Source organism: Lichenostomus cassidix, chromosome 3 (assembly GCF_008360975.1).
Source record: "Lichenostomus cassidix isolate B80296 chromosome 3, HeHo_3.0, whole genome shotgun sequence".
Taxonomy (NCBI): domain Eukaryota; kingdom Metazoa; phylum Chordata; class Aves; order Passeriformes; family Meliphagidae; genus Lichenostomus; species Lichenostomus cassidix.
In genome coordinates, this window is record NC_139483.1 from 10,395,812 (window position 1) to 10,417,869 (window position 22,058).

Genomic DNA, 22,058 nt, shown 5'->3' on the forward strand with positions numbered 1-22,058 from the left:
GGCGGGGCTGCCCCGGGCCGGGCCGCTCTCGCACAGCCGCGCCTCGGGCCCTCCACGCCGCTGCCGGGCCCAGCGAGGGCCCTCCCGCCCCGAGGCCGCCCAAGGGCGAGGAGAAGCGGGCAGAAGACTCTGCGCTGGGGGCAGGCGCGGCCGGAGGGCCCCGAGCAGGGCGCTGGGGAGCCTGGAGAGCTGGCGATAACACACACCCGAGCAGTCGCAGCAGAGGCGGCAGCAGCTTCCCGGGCCGCCGAGCGCGGCTGCGCAGCCCCAGGCCCGCCCCCGAGGGGCCGCGGGTGGGAAGGGGCGGGATGGAGTTCAACGTGTTTCCACTTAGGCTTTCCGCAAAGCACGTGTGGCTCGGATTTTCACTCTGAACTGGGAGGGGAGGGGGTTTAGTGAGGTGAGGCAGTGGCACTATCCCGTGCCTGGCACATGGCGTGCTGTTCGGGTTGCTCAGCGCTTGGCCGCTACCAAGGTGCAGCCTGGAAAAGCCCTGAGCAGGAGTGAGCGTGGGGCTGCGGGGAGCAAACATCACGGAGTGGGCTGAGGAAAAAACAACACAGTTCCCACTCGGGACATAAGCAGGTGGGGAGGCTGCGAGCCTTCCTCCGAGGGCTTATGGAGCTCATGGAGATGTGCACCGAGGACGTCCATGTGCTCCCACCGAGGAGTTTTAATAGGTGGCAGAGTGGAAGCTTCGCAAGCCCTGCTGAGAAGCGAGATACAAACCACATCCAGTTTGGGGCACCGCATCACTTCGGCACCCGGCACGACCGCTGTGTGCTGCCACAGCCACAACAGGCGTGGTGACAAGGACATTTACAGGGGACTGACACAGACATCCTGACCCTCTTTAACAGGGCTGCAGGGAGTGTCGCGGATCCGTGCTGGATACTTTTCCAGCCAAGAGAATACAGTGCAGTGCCGCCTGACAGCGTGTGCATAGCACAGCCAGACATCCCAGGACAGAGGTCAAGGATCCGCCCTGTTATCGTCTGGCTAGGCAGTCGGCAGGAAAGCTGCCGGCTGACCTGCCGGGAAGAAGTGCTGCCAGGGGAGAGCTTGCTGTGCTTTTTGGCACGCGTGCTGTAAGTGAGACTGGGAGGGAGCTGGGAGTTTTTTCCAAGAGCCTTTGGACTTAAGGAGTCACTGAGGGCAAACTGATGTGTTTAGGAGGAAGTCACTAAAAGGAAGAAAATTAATTTGAAGTCCCGTAGCTGCCAAGTGGGCTTTGTTTTTCTCCCAGGTGAGCTGGGAAAGGTCTCCACAAGGAGAGCCTTTGAATCTATTTTTCAGGCACAGCAGTGACTCTGCCTTGCCCTTACAGCCTCTCTCGAGCCAGGCCTGGCACACAAGTTGGAATGTGAACCTAGCTACACCCTGAGCTGTAACTAAACCTGGACTCTGCTCTAGTGCTGGACTACCGTCATATCTGTTCCCAAGAACTACCCATCCCACTGGGAAGTTCTGTGACCAGGAAGGCAGCACCCTGGCATTTCTTTACCTTGCAAGGAGTGGGACAGGAGCTGAGCTGTGGAATGCAAAACATCAGCAGATCTGCTTTATTTAGCTCTGGGAGCACACGCAATATTACAGCATCCAGAAAATAGCTGTCTCTGTGATTTCAGCCCACTGGATCACGCCAAGTCTCTGCTACTAGAAAAGCTCTGGCAGTGGGGAACACCACTTGCTCCTGGGAAAACAAGGAGCTCCAGCAAACAGAACTGCCAAGGAAACTGTAGTACTTATTAACAAACATACACAGCTTACCAATTTCTATTTGTCATACTAGGTAGACAGCCAAATATTTGAACTTCATTTCCCTCTCCCTCACCAGAATGAGGAGGTCCTGCAGTGCTGGCACCCCTACCATTGTAGTCCACAAATTGTAATCTTAATTCTTTATGAACTGCATTATCAGCAAAAAGATTAAATTTACCTGTAGTATTTAGGGCAAGTCTCTATGTGTGTACTACGCTCCCTTTTATCAGTGTCTTAATGTTAGCACATGATAAAACTATACCAGCAGTCAGGTCTGAAGCTGGTTAAAGTGGAAGGCATGCAAGAGCCAGGAAACTCAGAATTAAACCCCACACTTGACATTTACAAAAGATCAGACTACTGAGAGTCACAACTGGGGAAAAAGAAATACATTTTCTGACTATTGCAGCTCTGTCACAATGAGATTTTTCAGTGTTGACAGTCTCAGGGCCAGACTGTACAAGCTGTACAATTCTATGTCATTGAAGCTAATGTGTATCTGCCAATTTACCATCTTAAATACTTAATACATAACATGAAGGAAAAAAAAGTCTGTCTTCACAAACAGTAGAACTTGCAAGTTCATGTCTTTTCAGTACTTTCCCACTGTCACACCGCAGGGGAGCCTGCCTACTTCCTTCTTTCTTACACAATAGCTCAAAGTTAATTTAGTACATGAAAACAGAATTGCAGCAGAATGAATAGAAGCTAATCCAGGAAGTGGGCTGAAGGGATGCTAAGGAGACGTGAACGAGCTTGATTTTTACACTGTTGAATTTACAAAGATTCTTCTGTTGATTAACATTAATTATTAAGCCAAAGTTTGTACCCTATACTTCAGTGTTTTGAGTTCACTCCTCACAATGAACTGATCTTTTTTCTCAGAATTAAAAGCAAGAAAGAATATCAGTATATTTAAATCTATTATTTACATGCATTTTACTTCTCTGCTCAAGACACTGTTACTAAAACAGATGGAGGACTAGGCTCCATCCTAGATTCCCATTCTGAATCTTTCCCCTAGCATTGCAGACAGTGTTTTGGTGGCCTTTACTCTGGAAAATCGTCTTGTGGTTACCCCAGGAATGAGGGTTTTTAGGCTTCAGGCCAGTATGAGGGAGAAACAGCTCTTCAAACCCACGAGATGAGAAACAGCAACTGGAAACTCATCTCCACTCCTCCCAGACCAGTGAGGTTTGCTGACAACACTGCAAACAGCAAAAAGCAGAGGAAGGCTGTGAGGAAAGCTCTTTCCCTGCTATCTCATAAAACCTAAGACACCTGGCATTCTCAAGTAACTTTCTGCATGATCATCATTCCTTCACCTAGAGCCATGTCCTTTATGTGCACACCACAGTACAGCATTAAAAGTGCAGCTCAGCTGCACAGGCAAAACACCTTAAAAGCTGTATTATCCATCCTGATTCCTCCCAAGGCTAGACCCAGGTTAGCATACCTGTGGTACTTGCCTACCTGGGAAAAAAAGGGGCTGGTTACGCTAAAATTCATTGATTTATCCATCTGTGTTAGCTGATCAGGTAAGAGTATTATAATCCCCCCAAATTTGCTAAAATTAGGTTTTCAGGACCACATAAAAAGACATTGTGTGTTTTGTGTTCATCCACATCAAAGGCAATCATTCAAACCAGCAAACCTCCCTCTAAAGGGTCAGTGCCACTTAAACTGAAATACCCCTCCTTGTCATTACTATCTCCAAGCAGCAATAACTGTGGGGCTAATGCCTTTCAGAGTTTGGACTGAACTATCAGAGAAGTGATTGCTGATTCAGGTTCCTGGTTAACACTAGGGTTAACATATGAGCTATTCTACCTGTCTTTCTCACCCACAGTCAAGCAGGCATCTCCCAAGTTCCTTCAACCCCATTAACAATACTCTGGTAACCACTTCTCTTCAAGACAGATGAAGCTTATGAGCAGCAAGCAGTCATCTGCGTTACAAAAAGTGGGTCAGCCAGGCAATCAAAAACATTCTTGGCCTTCTCTTCCCTGGCTATAAGACAAGTAAAGCTTTTTGCTTCCTCCTCCAGTAACAAGAGGTTTAAGCCCTTTGCTTGCTGCAGTCAACACCCTGAGGTACAGGAAGTTTCAAAGACCAAATGTTATTTTCTGCTGTACCACGTGCCAGCAAATTGACTTCTATTTTTTTTTAAATGAATCCCTTGCTGTGGCTGTGACCTGCTTTTTCTGGTATCTGAGTTTTTAAGGTGTCACTTCTAAACTAAACAAGAAAGCATGGTAGCCAGTTCATGTATTAACACTGTATCTTGGAATTTTGTGATTTCAGGAGAAACTGTCTCTCTCTTCAAGAAGTAATTTACTGTGGCAAAGGCTTGACAATGTGAAAATTTGGGATATTTCAGTACAAGCAGGAACAGGATTTTTTCTTCTTACATTTCTGTACCAAGTCCCATCTCTCTCCCTTGAGATCCTCTGCTAGAATGGGTGCAGAAGCATGCCTTCTAGTTCTTTGATTGATATTACCTCCCCTCTCTTTTGGGCTATCTCCTTTGCATCTGCTGCTGCTTGAACCCACTTTGAATGAAAGCTTTTTATTATTCTTGTTCTGAACAAGATTTTAGCACTGTGGATCCTAACCTAGGGCCCTGTGGGGCCTCATTTCCTCCCTTCTGCATCACAATTCACTAAAATAAAAGCAATATTGTGACTCAAGTGTGCTTGAAGCACACTGTAACTCAGCTCTCATGATGCACCTAAACACAACTTGGGTCTGTCTTAACTAGAATCATGTTTCCTTCTGCCAGACTTCTCTTGCACTGCATTCCTATTTAAGTCTGCACACCCACACCCTTGCATTCCTGCTGCCCAGGAGTTTTGCACATCCCAGTTGCTCTGCCTGGCTGTGACACAGCTGCAGCCCAAGGCAATCCTGCACTTTGCAGTCATGATGAAAAATGCGTGTAAAGCAGAGACATTTGGAGTACCTAAGCTCATGTCTCAGTCTCCCTTTGGGGCAGAATAACCCTATAACCATTGCTTTATTCTGTGCTGTTTATCCCCTTTCACTCTTGAAGCAAGTGATAAACAGTGTATTCAGCTTCTAGTCACTCTACACACCAGCCAGCAACTAGACTGCTTTAATTCTGGCAGGGAGCATGTGTCTGAGTTTCCAGTTGTGCTCCTGGGATCTGGATGGAAATTGTTACAGCTGGACCTTCATCCATCTATACACATGTAAATACCCACCAGGGATATGTCATGTTCTCATGCTGTTGAGCCTTTAGGGAATTTCCACAAGATGCTTCCAGCCTCAGTTGAAGTAAACAGTCACAGGAGAATAGTCACCGTCTGGCTTCTTGCCTGGATCTTCCAGTGCCTGATATAGCATGGAGGTACAAGAAGTGTCAATTGCAGTAATTATGCACTTCTCTCCACTAGAAGACCTTCAATCTTTAAGAGCTGAGCTCACCCCATTGGCTTTCTACACTGCTAGGGTGTCTCCCCTATCCAGCAGCAGACTTTTGCTACCACAAGCACACCAGCTCTGAGATCATTGCCTATCAACCTGTCTGATTGGATCCAAGAGTTCAAAAGTAACTTGAGATGAGCACATCCACGCTGTCGCTGTTTTATCTAGAAGCCAGAGCAAAGTAAAGAGTCAGGTCTTTCCTCGAAAGAGCTGGTGCTCTGCAGGTGGGGTTATGATGAAGAATAGTGAAACTGAAGGCCAGAGGTCATATAGTGCTGAAGGAAGTCACCCTCTGCTCTCACAGAGTGTTATCTGCTCCCTCAGCAGCTCTACACTTTTGTTTCAGGGAGTCTCTAACTAGTTTTTGCAGTTATGAGCTTTTAATTTTGCTTTGAGTTTTCACTCATAGACTTGACAATGGCTTTGGTATTAATTTTGCCCACCAGTACTAGGAGAGCATCTTTATAACTTAAAAGGGAGGCTCCATTCTGATCCCATTCAGTTTCCTGATTTGCGATGACAGTCTCATTACCTGTTCCATATATTGTGGTGGGGTAAGTTGGAGCTTTTGGGTGTTTTTGGAGCAGTTACACATTTTCCCATAATTTTTGGGTAAAGTCGGTCTCTCTGTAAGGGTAGTTGAAGAAATGTCTACTTCTAATACCTGCATTCTGTGTGAGTCACAGCTAAAGGATGAAAGCCCACCAAAAGTCAGGCTTGTATCAGTACTTCTGCATGAGAGGGATACTGTTGAGCTGTAGCTCTCTGCAGAGATATGCTGCTCATGGAAAGGGGCAAGAATATGCTCAGAGAGACGTTGGATTCCAGCTATTCTCCAGCAATCCACCACAGCAGGGCAGAGCAGGGCAGGACAAGGCAGGGCAAGACAGGGCTTTTTCCTGAGCTGTGAAATGCTCACAAAGTCCTGCTGGTTTCCCTGGAAGGCCTGGCAGTTATACCAGAACAAAAGAAAAATGTTCTCTTCACTGCTTGGGGCTATTCAGCAGTCAGAGAGTGGGTCTGGGCTTTCATTTTTGGAGCTGTCAGCAGAGTAGAAGCATAATGGAAATTGTTCCCCAGGCTGGAGATCAAGAGGGAAGCAAAGCTAAACCTGGCAGAGTGATATCCTACTGCATAAACTGATCTCCCCCTCAGCCTGGTCAGCCTTCAGCTGGATTTTGAGTATCCACATGAGCTTCCCTGTTTCAGTGTCACCAACACTGAGAACATGCTGTCGTGCAATGAATCTACATGACCACCTCAGAAGGAACAGCAAACTGTCATTCTTGCCTCCCACTTCAATCCTCACAGCTCCAAAAGCCTCCACTGCTACTGAAAGATTTAAGCCAAAAAAGATTTTTGTTCTTTGTTCAAAGAGGTCAGAGCCCTTTGTTGATGGCTTTGGGGTAGCATTGCTGGTGTCCTTCTAGTTGCATTTATCCATGACCTCCCACAAGTATGGAGAGTCCATCTTTAGGAATATGAAGAACCATGCAGCTTCCAGGGCTGGCACTGCTGCAGATCAGCCTGCTTTTCCATTCCCAGTGCTTACAAAGCTTGGGAGAAGGAAAACAGAAGCCTTGGGCTTGCACTGAGGCAGGAGACACAAGACCTCTGCTCTGCTGGAGCACGATTTCATACACTGTATTCCTGAGTCAGCTGAAGACAACCTTGACTTCCTTGGATATTCCTAAGATTGCCTTAAGCTCTGCATATGAGCAGATTCAGAAGAGACCCTGCCTCTGGCCAAAGGTTTATTTATTGCCCAAAGGCAAAGGCACTTTGCAGATAGAGAGCTGTTCTTAGTCTCCAATGTAAGCTCCTTAACCACTCTTCTGGAGTGCTCCCTCCCTAATCTTTTATTTTTAGATTAGCTATTTTTAAGAGGTTGCTTGCTGCCTACTTAGAGGTTTTTGATGCTCATATTTCTCAGAGCTGAACATTATTTTATTTGCAGTTACATCACACCAGGTTTTTGTCTACTGGCTGGATCACAGAATTTGACCTTGACAGGCATGGGAATAGACACCTCTAATTAAAAAACCCCAAGTTACTAAAAGAAAAAAAAACTTAAAAAGAAAAACGAAGCTGCAATGACTCAGTCACTGGTTCACATTACACTGAGAATAGAGCAGATTCTCTGGGTGGGGATCTCTTTGCCAAGGGTGATGCAATCTGCAAGTCCTGACCTCTCAGCACTTTTAAAACCAGGGTGCAATACATTGAATTTGGCAATGTATTTCAGAGCTGTTACACTGACAGGTATTTCTCTTGTATTTTCAATTGTAGGTTCAAACTTTCAACTTTTCCCCCTAAAAAGCAGGGGAGGGGAGAGCAGAGAGAACCCTGATTCCCTCAGTAAAAAATCTGAGTTTGCTGATGGACATCTACCAACTGCAATGACCTACTGGACCAGCATCCCCAGCTCCCAGTGCCAGCCACTCCTTCTCAGCATCACCCAAGCCACTTCCATGGCTTTCCCTCCTGTCATCACTGCCAGCTTCCCATTGCCCCCAGCTCAGATGGATGGCCCTACAAGATTTTGCAAGGAGCTCCCTGGCTCCACACCTTTCCTCTGCATGGGCAGTTCTTCTGCAACCTGGTCCAGCTCATGCAGCAAAGACTTGGATGAAGCATGGCTAACTGTAGTGGGAGGCTCCTCAGCCTGGGAAATTTCTGTTCCCCTTTATACAAAAAAAGGAAATATAAGTGTGCCTAGCCATGCATACCACTGTGGTTTTAGTAAGGGATCACGTGATTGGGAATGAAGAAATTTGTTGCCTTTTGTTCGCCCCAGGAGTCCACCCCAAGTGCTCTGTGACACAGGGGTGTGTGTTTTGCTGAAGGTTTCTATCAGCTGTCACCAAGTCCCTGATCCCAAGACAGCAACAGACCCAAACCCAGATGATCAAAGTCAAGTGTGTCCAAGTCACATGATGACCAAACTGATAAGAAGTATTGAAATTCTGCAATGCAGACAGGTAAGCTTTTTGCTAATCATCTCTAGGAAAAACAAGTTTACAAGGAGGGCTTCTGATGCATGACCACAGCATCAAAAATGAATCCCTGTAAAAAATTCCCTATTCCCCAGCTATACCACAGAGAAAACTGAAAAGGCTTGATTATACCCCAGAAGCTCCAGCTGGTCCAATTTCTCTGACCCAAGTTACTCAGTGCCCAGCATCACAGGGCAGATGCTGCCTATAGCAATTTTTGCTGCAACTCTGAAAAATTCAAGCCAGGAGTACATCCCAAATAGCAGCATCAGTACAGAGAAGCAAACCAAGAGATTGGTAATGTATTTTTGAAGAGCAATGAGGAGCTAACCAGTAACTGCACTTAGGTCTCCAAATCACTGCTGAAGCTTGTATGTAACCAGTTTGGGGTTTTTTTTTTAATGCAAAAAGCATGGCCTGAAATGGTTTCTATACAGTATCCATTTTTGCTTTCATACCATGGTTTATTCTTACTAGAGCTCATGTACCTTTCTTTCTTCATTTATCCTGGGGTGGGAAGTACTTGTTTGCTTCTCCAGTTGGAGTTTTGATACACACACAGCAGCTCAAGTCCCTTGAAGGTGGGAGAGACCGACCAGTTCTGACTTTGGCCACATGGAAGCCTGTGGCTTCCTTTCCAGTGTCATAATGCTGTTTAGAAAGAACTCAGCCTCCCACCCTACTGCATGAATTGGTTTTACCTGCTGTGGCAAAACTGTCACAATCAAACTATGCATATCTGTAGCTTAGAAGTACCAGATATTTCTACGTCCATTTAACCTTTGAAATCAGAAATTAGAGCAATGGTATATTTAAGATTTAGTGGGATCTGTCACTGAATACAAAGAACAGCTGCTCTCTCACCACTGGGGGAACCTGGAGTTACTAAATAAGAGCAACTTCCCATAGACTGGAAAGAAATCTTGTCATTTTTGAGTACAGCATGTTCCATGTTACAGAAGTTAAAACAGCCACATGTTCCTTCTGAGATCATTGTTCTGGCAATAGATGCATCCTCCCTTCCTCCATTTCCTCCTCCTTGGGTTTTACACGAAAAGAATTCCACTTTCCCTCATAAACATCATGTCTGTTGATGCTTCCCTCCCCCTCTTAAACTCTGCATAGGCATTTGCTTAGCAGTTCCCTGGCACTACTTCCCGTTTCCATAGCAAAGGATGTTAAATGAGACTGTAATCACAAACTTGAGGAATTGCTGGGGACTGAAAGTCAACCAAACCACACATGAAGCAGCACAAAAATGCAAAATATCCTTGGCATATCCCTGCTGGGAACTCCCTGAAAGATGGTGGGAAAATATTCCCTTTAGAAATCCTGTCCTGAGTAGAGCATCCAGAGTCTATGAGACACTGAGCTAAAAATGCCAGACTAGATCTGATGTCCCAAACTGTCACAGGTAGGGCAGGGAAGAGATCACAGCCAAATCTGCCCCTCCTGCCCTAAAATGGCCAGGGATGAAACAGCACAGAGAGGGCCAAGAAAAGGCAAGCTGGTCCTGCTGGCTGGCAGTGATTTCTGCTCCAGAAGCCACATAGGCAGCTGCCTTGTGCCAAGTGAGCAAAGGATGCACTTCCACAGCCCAAAAGAAGATGTGGAAGCTGCCAGAAAACTCCTTGCACTGCAGGCTGTCAATTGATACCCATAGCAGCCTGAACTTGGCCTTCCCACCTGGGGTACAATCACAGGGACAGAAATTCACCATGCAGAGATTTGTCCTTGTTCCTGTTGTCTGGCACTATCTCTCAGCAGGAAAAGTGTTACCTCATTCAGGATACTAATTCATTAATTTGAGACCTTTTAGTGCTAATGGTACATTTAGGTGCTCGTGAATCATGTCAAGTGCAGTGGATTTTTACATTAACACTAATAACCATTACCCATCCAGTTCCCAAGATGCAGGATTCATCTGAATTTCCCCCTTGAAAATACACTCTTTGTGCTGTGTAAGCCTTTAAAATTAGAGATAAAGTTCAGTCTTCCCAAACCAAGGACTAGCATACAACTGCCTCCTTGTAACACATGCAGCTTCTGTAGTGCTCCAATTTCTTCCTCACAGGCCTAGTATGCTTTAAATGAAATTATTCCACCTCTCCTGCTCCCCACCACCCCAAAAATAATTGAGATATTGTTTATATGGTCTCTTGCTCATTCAGCTTTTAGGTTGTACATGCTGTCTTCTTTCAATATGACTCCAAACACTCATTTTTACTTCCCTGCCAAGAAATAACTGACTAATGATTCATCACACTGGATGCCAGAGAATCGCCATCTGACATATTAGCTATTTTAAAAATGCATTTAAATACACTTTTTGGACAAAACAATGTCCAGAATAGTCCCTAAATACTGTGCTACATACCTTGGGGATGGTATTCCATTTCTGGAGGTAATACAGCTTCTCAAATACTGCAGCCTTGAGCAGCTATAGAAAATGGCACAAGTCAGCACAAACTTTAAGCAAATACATCTGAGTATATTCTGGACAGACTTAGGTAAGACATGGACAGGGAGCATATGGGTTTTAATCACATTAATGCACATTGATTTTTAACTAGCACAGGAAGTCAGGCTCACTGGCCACAAGGCTCTTTGGCTCTTTCCTCCTCCTGCCCCCCATGACATTAGAAGTGGGCAAATATCTGTCTGCTCGTAGCTTTAGTGGATGCCCTGCTGCAAGGAGTGTTTTCACACCACAGAATTGTCCTTGCAGCTGTCCTGTGTCTGGACAAAGGCCAGAGGGGTTGTTTGTTGGTGGAACAGCATGGGAGCTGCCCAGGAGCCAGCTGGTCATCTGCTGCCATTTGGGTTTTCCTTCCTCCCACTACATGGTCAGACCTGCAGTTACAAATCCACAGTCTTCCTGCAGCAAATGCCAACAGGGAGATTGTCATCCCATGAGTGTTTGGCTGGAAGTGACCTTTGGAAGTCACTCTCTATCCCATCCTCCTGGATGATTGCCAATGCTAAATCAGGTCTGCTGTGGCTTTGTCCAGCAGAAACTTGAACCTCCTCCAAGGACAGAGGCTCCCCCAGCCCCTCTGGTGATCTGCCCCAGGGCTGCACATCTTCCCCATGATGAAGTTCTTCCCCAGCATTCAACCTAAATGCCCCAAGCCTCAGTTTGTGATCTTTGCCTCTTGTTACATCATCTGTCACTACCAAGGAGAGTTTGGCTCTGTCATCTTTTCAACAGCCCTTCAAGAGACTGGTGGCTACTATTACATTGTCCATTTCTCTCATGGTCATGCCAGTGCTTTGTCGTTGGCACTAAAGCTGTGACATTCTCCACAAAGGAGGTCACCAACAAGATGCTGCTGGATGGTTGTGAGCACTTGGCACCTCTCAGCTGAGGTTGCCCGTATTTGCAAACAAGCCACGTAACATCCACGCCAGTGGGTGTGTTACACAATCATGTGCCTTGAGTCAGAGTGCCAAGGGCAAGATTCTCTGCCAGCAATCTCTAAGCAGCTGCTCCTTCAGTTCCCCTGCATCCCTTGGGGAGGGGAGGGATAGGGTATCATATTGCTTTGAGCTCAGAGGTTCATCAAACTCCACCATGTAAATAAAAAATGCAAAATTTGTAATAAAGACAAGAAGCATCGCTGAAGGATGTTTCTTTCCAGGACAAGGTTCACCCATATTCATAGAAATCTTGTGCAAGGACATGCCAAAAGAGACTGCTGTGGAGCTAAATCCAAACAGCATCACAGTCCAGTGTTCAGGAAGTGCCCATGTGGGCATAATCATCATCACTCAGTGCTCCCCAATTTTAGTGACAGAACTCAATTCCAATACATTTTATATTCAGTACAGAAGGGAAAAAGGAACAGCATCAATGTTTAAAATAAGAACAAAACAGATCACTGAAGGTGGGCAGCCTAGCTTCCCTACAAGCCAGCACCTTTAGGCTCTTCTTTGAAAGCCACTGGTCCCTTATTTAGGACAAAATCACAGCAGCAAGAAGCTAAATATTTCCCCACACCAAAAGCTATACACAAACACTGATCAATTCCTAAAGACAGTAGTACCTGGCTCTTCCTTCTCTTGTATGTACAAACCTGCTTCCTCGACCCAAATCAGGTGCTGGAGACAGGGCCACAGCTCATTAATCCTTTCCAGCCCTGATGTTCTTCAAATGCCTTATTTACATGTTCCTGCAGAAAAAGGAGAAAATAGGTATTTGATGAGTCCTCCAGCTGGAGGTTTTAATTGGATTCAGAAAGATTTAAATATTCCCCAAGCAGGATTGGGCTGCATTTTATGGAGAAGTCAGATCCCAAGGGTGTGCAATTCCTGCCTCCCAGAAAGCAGTTGCCTCAGGTTCCCAACAAAACATTACGTTGTGATTTGCAGAGGATGAATTTTATGGGGTTTTAGTGAAGTGACCTAGAAAAGGCTGTGAGGCTCCACTAGTAGAGTGTATATGCAACCACTTATCTCTGGATACCTAAACAAGGATGTGATCAGCTGCCAGATAAATCTACTTCAGTGATTCATTGATTTGCAGTGACTCAAACAGACCTGCTTGCTTTGTGAGTCAACGTTTCACAACATTTGGGTGAAAGATCTGAGCCTCAATCACCCTGATGAAATTGTTTATGGAAAGGAAGATATTCTTACAAGACTGGAGTTCACCTGATACACTAATTCTAAAATGGTACCTTTCTGTGACCTTCTAACTGCGATAACCCTGACTGCACTTTGCCAGCTGAGAGGAAGGTGTTGCAATGCCAAGGAATGGGCAAAGGATGGGATGGTTTGACTGCACTGCTGTGATCATGGTAAATTAATTTCATGTCCTTGTGCCTCACATTCCTGCTTGTGAAACTGGAGGGAACTAAAACCTTACTTCTTCCACAATGGGGTTATTCTGTCTGCTTAGATGATAACTTTTCAAGACAGGACAATGCAAAGCAAAACACAACCCATGAATAATAATAAAGCAATAATCAATGTCATACATTTTTTGGCATCAGTTTGCAAAAGTGATTTCGTGGTTATAAATTGCTGTGGGCCCATGGCAAGAATGGCAGAGGACCCCGGTTTTCAGAGATGAGGAAAAATCTGCTTTTATAGGCTGAATTTACAGATGATCAGTAAGTTTAATCACCTTTTATTTCCCAAAGAAACAAACATATTAAATAAAATCCTGAAGTGTTTTATTTTCAGTAATGGGAAAATAAATCAAAGCAAGAGTCATTAATCTGATACATGTATGATTAAAACAGATCTGAGAAGATAAAAGGGAGAAACACAGAGATAGTTATAGTTTGGTTAAAACAGCAGAGCTTGTATTATCCATCACATGCCCTAAGCTGAGCTCAGCAATAAACCAGGGGCTTGGTTTGAGAAAGGACCTTTTCCTTTTCTAACTCAGGTGTGTTCATAAAGAAAAAAATATGTTTGCCTTGGGAATTACTTATTTCTGGTGTCTTCACTAAATTCTTCTAGGTTGCCAATTGAAGTGCTGTGGATCACATGGGAAGACTCATTACTTGACCGGTAATATGGATGTGAAAAGATCCATACCTGATTGGTGTCAGCTTCCCCCCAGTTTCCACTTAAGCAACCCTTTTAACTAGGTCAGAGCATTAATTAACTTTTGTATGAAATCTCTCCTCAGCCCATCCAGCTTCCCATTGGCTAGTTAATTAAAATCAGCACCATTATTTGGCCGCTACTTTGCAGCAAGAAGAAAAGAAAAGCTACTAATTATCCACCAGGGGAATAAATTAATTAGGTTACTATGTGTTAATGCTCAGCAGCTCTCTTGTAGCTAGAAGCCAGAGTCCTTTCTGTCCTGCCTGGGTTTCTGGAAGGTAACTGGGTCACAGGAACACGTGCCTTGGCTCCAGCTTTCGCTGTACTTCCGCTCGACAAGTCTTTATTGAAGATAATCTCCTTAAAATAGAGGCTGTTTCTTCCTGCTCTCTTGTTGGAAACCAGCTCCCTGGGCACCTTACAAGGACCCTGGAAAAGTTTGGCTTTATGCTGGCAATGAGCTGGGCTTTGCATTCATGGAGCAGCTTCCAGAAAGCAAGGCATGGTTTCTCATGAGGCTTGCTGGCCACCCACTGCAGGTTCCTGCACAGGTGTGCCCCACATGCCTATTGCTCACCGGTGTTATCACATCGAGTTAACACCCATCACACCTTGCCAGTGTGGACTTGGCAACTTCTCTGCAGCAATATTTAGGCAAGAATCTGATTCCTGTTTTGGGATGGGTCTGTGCCACTCAACTGCCAAAAACGTGCTGATGCTCAATAGCTCTTTAAAAGAGAATCCAAGGCCAATAAAATGCCACTTATATCCTAATTGGTGAATTTATGCTATGAAAGTGCAATTTCATGCTTTGGATGTATGAGGAAGAGCTGAAGATCAAGCAGGATAATTGCCAAGGTGGTAGAATTAGACAGACCATGGCAAGCAGATAGGCTGAACTAGGGATTAAAAAGACAGAACTTCTCCCCAAGCTGGCTACCAGAATAGTTTCCCTGCAAGTGAAGAACTTGCCTGTGGTGCACCAGAAAACTCCTGGTGTCTGAAGCTGTGCATTTTGTGCTGACAATACACTTAGTCCTGAAACTAAGCACCATTTTCTCAGTTCTTCACAATACACTGGCACCATCCATAGGGATATGCCTTTGTGCAGCACCTCTGGGACTGAGGGCCACAAATTTGCAATCAAATCCTATATTTTTGTCTTGGCAAAGCCCTTCCCACTGATAATTGAATTCCTAATGCCAACATTCCTTCTTCCTCCTCTGTAGGGAGAATTGCTGGCAGCTTTTCTCAAGCAAGCCTTCATACCCCATGGTTCCTTTTCTGTCTCTATCCAAGACAGCAAAGGCACTTTGGCACTTCTGCTGTTGTTAGAAGTGCCAAATCTGATGCAGCATTTTGTCGGGGAAAATAACAGTCCTGACTATTCTTTGCAATCTGAGTACGATTAAAGACGAATGAGGCTCCTTCCAAACTCTCAGCTCTCATGAACTCTTCACCTGTTTTCCAATTTTAAGATTTGATCTTCCAGATTTTATCTGTATCTATCTGAAGTTTATCTTTAGTTTGTGCAAGATGCAATCACACAGCGAGATAAAGCAGACACAATGATTACATCCTTTAGAAGGAAAAAACACAGCTATAAAACACTGATTATCCGAGAATTTGTTCTCATAACACAATAGTTGAAAGGCAGTGTTGGATGTCAACAATGACTATTACTTCCTCTTGCCTTTTGAATTCTGGCAGTTGCAGTAAAAGCAGCATTTTACTGCTCATGAAGTAGTTCACAGTAGTTTACTGTTCATAAAGTAGCTTTGCACACTGAGATATAAAGCAGCCAAACATCAGAAAATAGAGTTAAGATCTCAAATCTTCTGAATTTGAAGGGATACACACTTATATTGATCCTGTAGGTTTTCATGACTTGGGATGAGGACTTTCCCCCACACCAACTTCTTCAATGTTCCTGACCCTTGCCCTCCTTTAAAGAGGCATTCAGTGGAGAAGTCACTAATTCAGTGATGAATACAGATGCTGGATAAGGTCTTCAGCAAATAAAAAACTACTTCTTGAGTTGGGGACAGCTGAGTGCAGGGCACATGCTTTCCAGCTAATAATTTATTCCCGTGAATAATCCTCCATTGTGCAAACAGTCCAACTGAACACAGGGATTACAATGCAATTAAGGGCAGGAGGAGGAAAACCCAAGATAAGATGCAGAGTAAACAAAGTATGATATTACAGCTATTAATTAATGTTTACAAATAGGCAGATAATGAAGTCAGGATGGCCATGAGTCACGAAGCTTCACTGCTTCTTGAGCTTATGAGCAAAACTGTTCTCAGTGTAAAGCCAGAGTGCCATTTTTAAATATAGCTACTGTCCATAAACTGAGGCAGTGACCTATCTGTGACTGGGCAACTAAAGGTGACAATGTCACCCAAGGCATAAAATTTCAACAGGAGCTCAGTGTTTTCAGTTCAAGTCATTCTCCCTGCTATCTTCTCAGCTAGTGATAATTTTGCTTTTAACATGCCTCATTTCTTTCGCTCAGTACCCTGAGAAAATCAAGGTTTACTTGACTAGGCAGTGTGTTTATATTTTCCTACTTTCCAGTACATTTTGCATCCATACACTGGTTTTGGACTACATTGACGAAGGGGCAAGGCCATGGGAAAATTCGTCATGGGTCTGTCCCATGTCACTTGCAAGCCAGATTCCCAGCACCTGAAGGGATGCAGAATTTGCTGGCTATCTTTATTCCTATTTTTATTGTACTGTATTAAAATATCTATTTCGTTATGCCACTTCTTCTTGGGATTTTCTTATTGAGATCTGGAAAAGCCATGCACCATCTTGCCCTCTTACCCTCCCAGGGGTGCAGAACAAGATCTTGGTGACAAAGGACAGAAGGTGCACAGGCAGGACTGGAGAGGCAGAGCTCATGTGCCACTTCTGATGGAAAATCTGCAGCACAAAATTAGTCTTTAAAACACACAAGTGGGAAAGAGATGCTGACAAAAACCGTTCAACCCTGTAATCTGTAATATTAAATTTTAAAACAATTTTTAAAAGGTGCTGCAACTCAATTAATAAATCATCTCTGAGCGGTGCAGGAATTTTGTGCAGGTCTATCAGCTGGAAAAACAAGACATTTTTGTTTTAATTCTGCAGTAGTTTGAAAAATGCTTTCTTGATTGAAACAAAAAGGATTTTCTGAATACTTATTTTTGTAGAAACATCTGCTGTGTGGGAAGTTATTTGACCAAACAAATCATACCTCTTCCTTTCTTTCAGAAAATATTAAATGTCTGGAGCATGTTACAAAACAAAGCAAAGAGAAATAAACAGGAAATAAGTGGCTGAATAGTCACAACATTTTAAGGTCAGTTCCCCTTGCTTTGGATTTAAATTGTACCCTTTCCCAATGTGTATTTTTTTTCAAGGATTTTTTTATCTCACTCTTTTTTCCAGGAACCTTATAGTTCCCATTCCCTAGAGGACTCCTCATTTTAGTGACCATCTAAGAAGCTCCACAGATTTGGACTGCATGCACATGGTCCTGAGATCTGCCCAAAAAGAGAAACCCACTGAATGATCATGTTAGTTTCTGTTGTCTGATTCTCAGTATTTATGGATCTGAAAGACTATATTGTGGCCTTGCAATACTTAAAGGAGGCTTATAAGAAACATGGAGAGACCTTTTACCAGGGCCTATAATAACAGGGCACAGGTAAATGGTTTTAATCTGAAGGAGGGTAGATTTAGATTGGATATAAAGAATTAGTGAGGCATTGGAGCAACATGCCCAGAAAAATATGAATGTCCCATCCCTGGAAGTGTCCAAGGCTAAATTGGATGGGGCTCTGAGAACCCTGATCTAGTGGAAGGTGACCTTGCCTGTGGCAGGATGAGATAGTCTTCAAAGATCCTTTCCAACACAAACCACACTACTATTCTGTGTTTTTTAAAGCTTCCTTCCAGCCCAAACCATTCTGTAATCCTAATTTCAGTGAACAGAGGTGAATGTTTAGTCTCCAATAAAAGTCTTTTGGGTTTCATATTATCCTTTTACACAATTCATGTTCTGAGCCCACAGGATACTGGAACTCTGGTTTAATAATGTTAAAATCTGGTTCAGTTCTTAAGGGCTATAACTATTTGAGGATCAATAATTTGAAGGAAAACAGTAGAAATAATTATAACTACATCTTCTTCTAGAAGAGAGCAGGAAACCACCACAGGCATGCCATTAACACTGAGATGGTTTCTGTGCTCTCACTTTTCTCCTCAGTGCTTCACATTCATCTGTACTTTAGAAATACGAAAGTTTTGTAATATAGTGCCTAACTGGCCATCATTCAATACTATCAGAATTTAAAGGCAAATACTTTTCCACCTTGGGACTAGGTGGGTGCTGCTTCTGGAGCAGCCTCTCTGCAACACAGCCTGAGCCCAAGGCAATTGCTAACAAAATTGGTGAGTACCTTAGATCACCTCCCTGCAAATCAGAGGGGATTTTTTGCAGCCCAGGAAAACACAAGGTGCAACAAAGAAATACTTTCTGCCACCCCAAAACTGAGCCCCCTTTTCTGCCAGTAGCATCCACAAGGAACCTGCTGCATTTTGTGGAGTGCTGGTCTGGGTTCAGGATGACCAGAGCCAACCTGTAATTGCAGCATGGCTCTTCCTCACTGAGAGCCTTCCCCATGGATTCTGCTAATCATTATTTCACCCAGCTCCTCAGCAGGGTCAGCTCCCTGGAGGAAGAGCTGCAATACAGCACAGAGGTTTTGCCCTTCTGCAGTTTTTCCAGTGAAAAGCAGTTTCCCTGGATTGTGAGCAGCAGCTGAGCTCTGCAGCTGCAATCTCGCTGGCAGAGCTGCCAGCACTGCCAGGACAGAAGCTCACACATTTTAGTTAATCAGTCATTTATCTGTCTGGGGCCTGTCTGTGCTTTATCTGTGCTGCCCATGCACACAAGCTTGGGATCAGGCCAGTGCTCCAGCACACTTGGATGGCTTTTGCTTCCATGGCTGAGAGCAGCTGGGCAGGATTTTCAGTGCTTTTCTGTGGTTTTTTTTTCCACATAAAAGACTGTTCATATCAACCAACAGGCTGGCTTTGAGTTCTCACTACCTCACACCAGTTACAGCCTAGGCTTTGCAGCTCTTATTTTGCTGCCTTTAGTCCTGATACTCTTATTTTTGGTGATAATATCCATCCAATACTCCAATAGATTGTGTAGTGTTTCAAGAGTTTATCTATACTTGTCTAGAGTGACCTTGATAAACCAGTTTCTGCTGTCACACAAATGCTATGCATTGTTCAGCTCTACAATGTGTCTTTCATCACTGATCTCGCATTTTCATAATGGTTGCTCATAATTTTTAACACTTTGACTGAAATGAAAATGCCAAACTTGTGAACAGCTTCACATGCAGAACTGTCAGACTCAGCAAAGGATGTTGTCATCTTCAAAATTACATACACCTGTATCTACCCTCAGTGGAAATGAGAGTCCTTTCTTCTTCCCAACAAGGACAATAAGGCAGAATTGCTCCATAAGCTTCCTTGGTTTGTATTAACCTTATTAAATTTTTTTTTTTAAGTATTTCCAGTGGTTTGGGCACAATAGGAATGTTTTGTTTACAAGAACTACTGGCATGACAGAGCCAAGAATTACAGAGAAGGTGTAAAGTGACACTTTCTCCCATCTTCCCTCAGAAGCCCACTTTGAGGTGGCTCACCCTGTGTTTTAGGCCTCAAGTGATAAATCTGCTTCAGTTGCTCTTTTTACAGTTCCAGTGTCACAACAAACAGTTCCCTAAAATCTGAGGGCAACTCAACTTCTGCCTGCTAACGTCCCCACTTGAACCAGCTACAGCATTTATCCAACCTGATTTCAAATTGTTTCAGCCCACTGACCCAACACAGAACTAACCTCATTAAAAACAAACCAACCAACCAGCAACAAAACAAAACCCAAAGCAAAACCCCCACACTTTCTGACAAAGAACTGTTCTAGCTCAGTGAAAGGTGAGACAAGCGCCAGAGAGAGTACAGAGGGCAGCTAGGAGTGCAGGAGCAGGTGGATTAGAGCCAAAATGCTGCAGCCAGATGTTAGGCTGGCTTCAGGCAGGGACACCTTCAATTTCTCTTCAGACTGACCTTTGGTCACAAGAAAGAAACTCTGTCTCTGGGATATGGCTGCATTCCCAGGAACAACAGTGCAGCAAACCTGGAGTCAGTGCATAGGAATTGATACCTATTCAATAACCATAAAAAGGAAGAAATACCACTTACAGAGTCTGTGCTTTTAAAGACTTTCATGCCAATAACTGAAACTTAAAACACATTTCTCTGTCATTGGGAGTATGTGTAGCAGATGGAGGAGAAATGCAAGTGATGAAGGTCAGGAAAGGCTAACATTTTCCCCGATTAGATTTGTGCCACTTACTTTCTCCATATCAGTGTATTCAGTGCAGGTACACTTCAGGAAATGTTGAGTCTGGAAGTACAGACATCCAGTGGACAGCAAGAGGCAAATTTCTGCCCCTTTGGTGTTCACAGAGGTCACTGGGAACACCATTTTTCCTTCTCTCCTGCAAAACATTGGGCACCACCACCCCACAACTCTACACTGTAGCTGCTCCTGACCTGCAGAATTCAAAGGAAGCACTTACATCACTACTACTCTTACGTGGCAGAGCATAACATTCAGTCTCACATTTCATTTAAGACACAAACATGACCTTTGAAATGGGACTTTAAACCACACCAGAGTCAAACCCTCCTGCTGTCACAGGAAACTCTGTCTCTCCTTATCTTAAAGTGTTCCTCCCTGTTCTTGAGATTAAAAAAAAACAAACAAACAACAACAAAAACACTATCTGTGGCATATTCCACAACCACTATTCTTCATTTTCTGACCACTTATCTCTTTCACAGTGAAATGGGTACTGCTGGGAAAACTAGCATAGGAGTACAATTCCAGAGATAACAAGATGGAGATAGTAACACAAGATTTTGTGCAAGAGCACAAGAGAATGGCTTGTAATTGGCCATGTAGGCAGAGCTAGGAGTTCACAGAATACCACATATACATTCATATATACAAAAATAAAACAAAGGTATGTATTTAAGCTTAGTTTTCTAAATATATATGCACACAAAAGAAAACTAAGTATAGAACTTTTTCTAGTTACATTAAAACCTAACAAGTTTCCCATTTGCAATTGATTTTGGCAGCTTAAATGTGGTGCTTTGACTGTGTGGTACTTGAGTTCTTTAAGTGTTTCACAAGCAAACAAACCTACCACCATCAAGAGCAACCAAACAAAAAGACTCTGAAACTAAGTGAAAAAATTCACAAAACCAAATCCCCAAATTTATACATATTTCATTCAGAAACAATAAACCAGCTCAGATGAAGAAGCAGATCATGCTGACACCCCCAAGACTGGATCATAGCATGTCTTATTTCACATCAAAATCTGATGTCTGCAATATTGTATTGGCACCTGGGGTTTTGTGAGGCTTCTTTTTTGAAAACTTTCTCTTGTAACACTGTCTGCTACTGATGCCAAATGATACATAAAAATTAAGTGTTTGAAAGTGACTGAATTTTTGGCAGAAGGAAGTGAAACTCTTCTTTTTCCTGTTAAAAATTTGATTATTGTTAAGAGTAGCTGTAAGAGGGTTTCATTTTATATTTGTGATACTTTATATGTGTTACTTTGTTACTTTATTTTTAGTGATGCTCTCATTGCCCACCTTGCAAAGCTCTACAGAACATGACAAAAATATTAATTCCCACTGAAGGATGTCTTAACTTTCCCTTCCACATAAAAATTGGGACTGGGAGGGCGAGAGGGAGCAGAGAAGAAGAATCAAAATTGGGATAAAAAGCCCTCAAACAATCCATAAATCAAGTGTGCCAGTCATAGAATGGTTTTGGCTGTGAGCTCTTCCAGGAATGGAACATCCACAACTTCCCTGACCAGCCAGTGTCCTGCCAACCTCCAAGTAAAGAGCTCCCTGCCAACATCTAGTCTAAATCTCCTCTCTTTCAGTTTAAAAACATTCCCCCATCACTACATGCACTTGGAAAAAGTCCCTCTCCAGCTCCCTTGTAGCCTCTTTAGGGAGTCCAAAGTCCCTAAAGGAAAGAGACTCTAAACTCCCCTTGGAATCTTCTTTTCTCCAGGCTAAGTAACTCCAGCTCTCTCATCCTGTCTCCCTAGCAGAGGTCCTCCAGCCCTCTGAACCAGCTGGGGTCTCACCAGAGGAGGTCTCTCTCCTGACCTGCTGGTCACCCTCCCTTTGATG

The 22,058-nt window shown here is 43.8% G+C and overlaps 1 protein-coding gene and 1 long non-coding RNA gene across 2 annotated transcripts in view; one reads left to right on the forward strand and one right to left on the reverse strand.

Annotated features, from left to right (window-relative positions):
* Positions 1–5,002, reverse strand: part of CHGB (chromogranin B) — a 57,831-nt gene extending 52,829 nt beyond the window's left edge. The window contains exon 1 of the mRNA XM_085054377.1: positions 4,986–5,002. The gene's annotated coding sequence lies outside the window, so the exon portion shown is untranslated. The remainder of the gene's footprint in view (positions 1–4,985) is intronic.
* A 3,043-nt stretch (positions 5,003–8,045) lies between these two features.
* LOC146439030 (uncharacterized) lies at positions 8,046–17,534 on the forward strand. The gene is made up of 3 exons (XR_014850644.1): positions 8,046–8,189; positions 17,025–17,112; positions 17,202–17,534. It is a non-coding gene; the product is annotated as an uncharacterized LOC146439030 (long non-coding RNA).
* Positions 17,535–22,058: the final 4,524 nt, after the last annotated feature.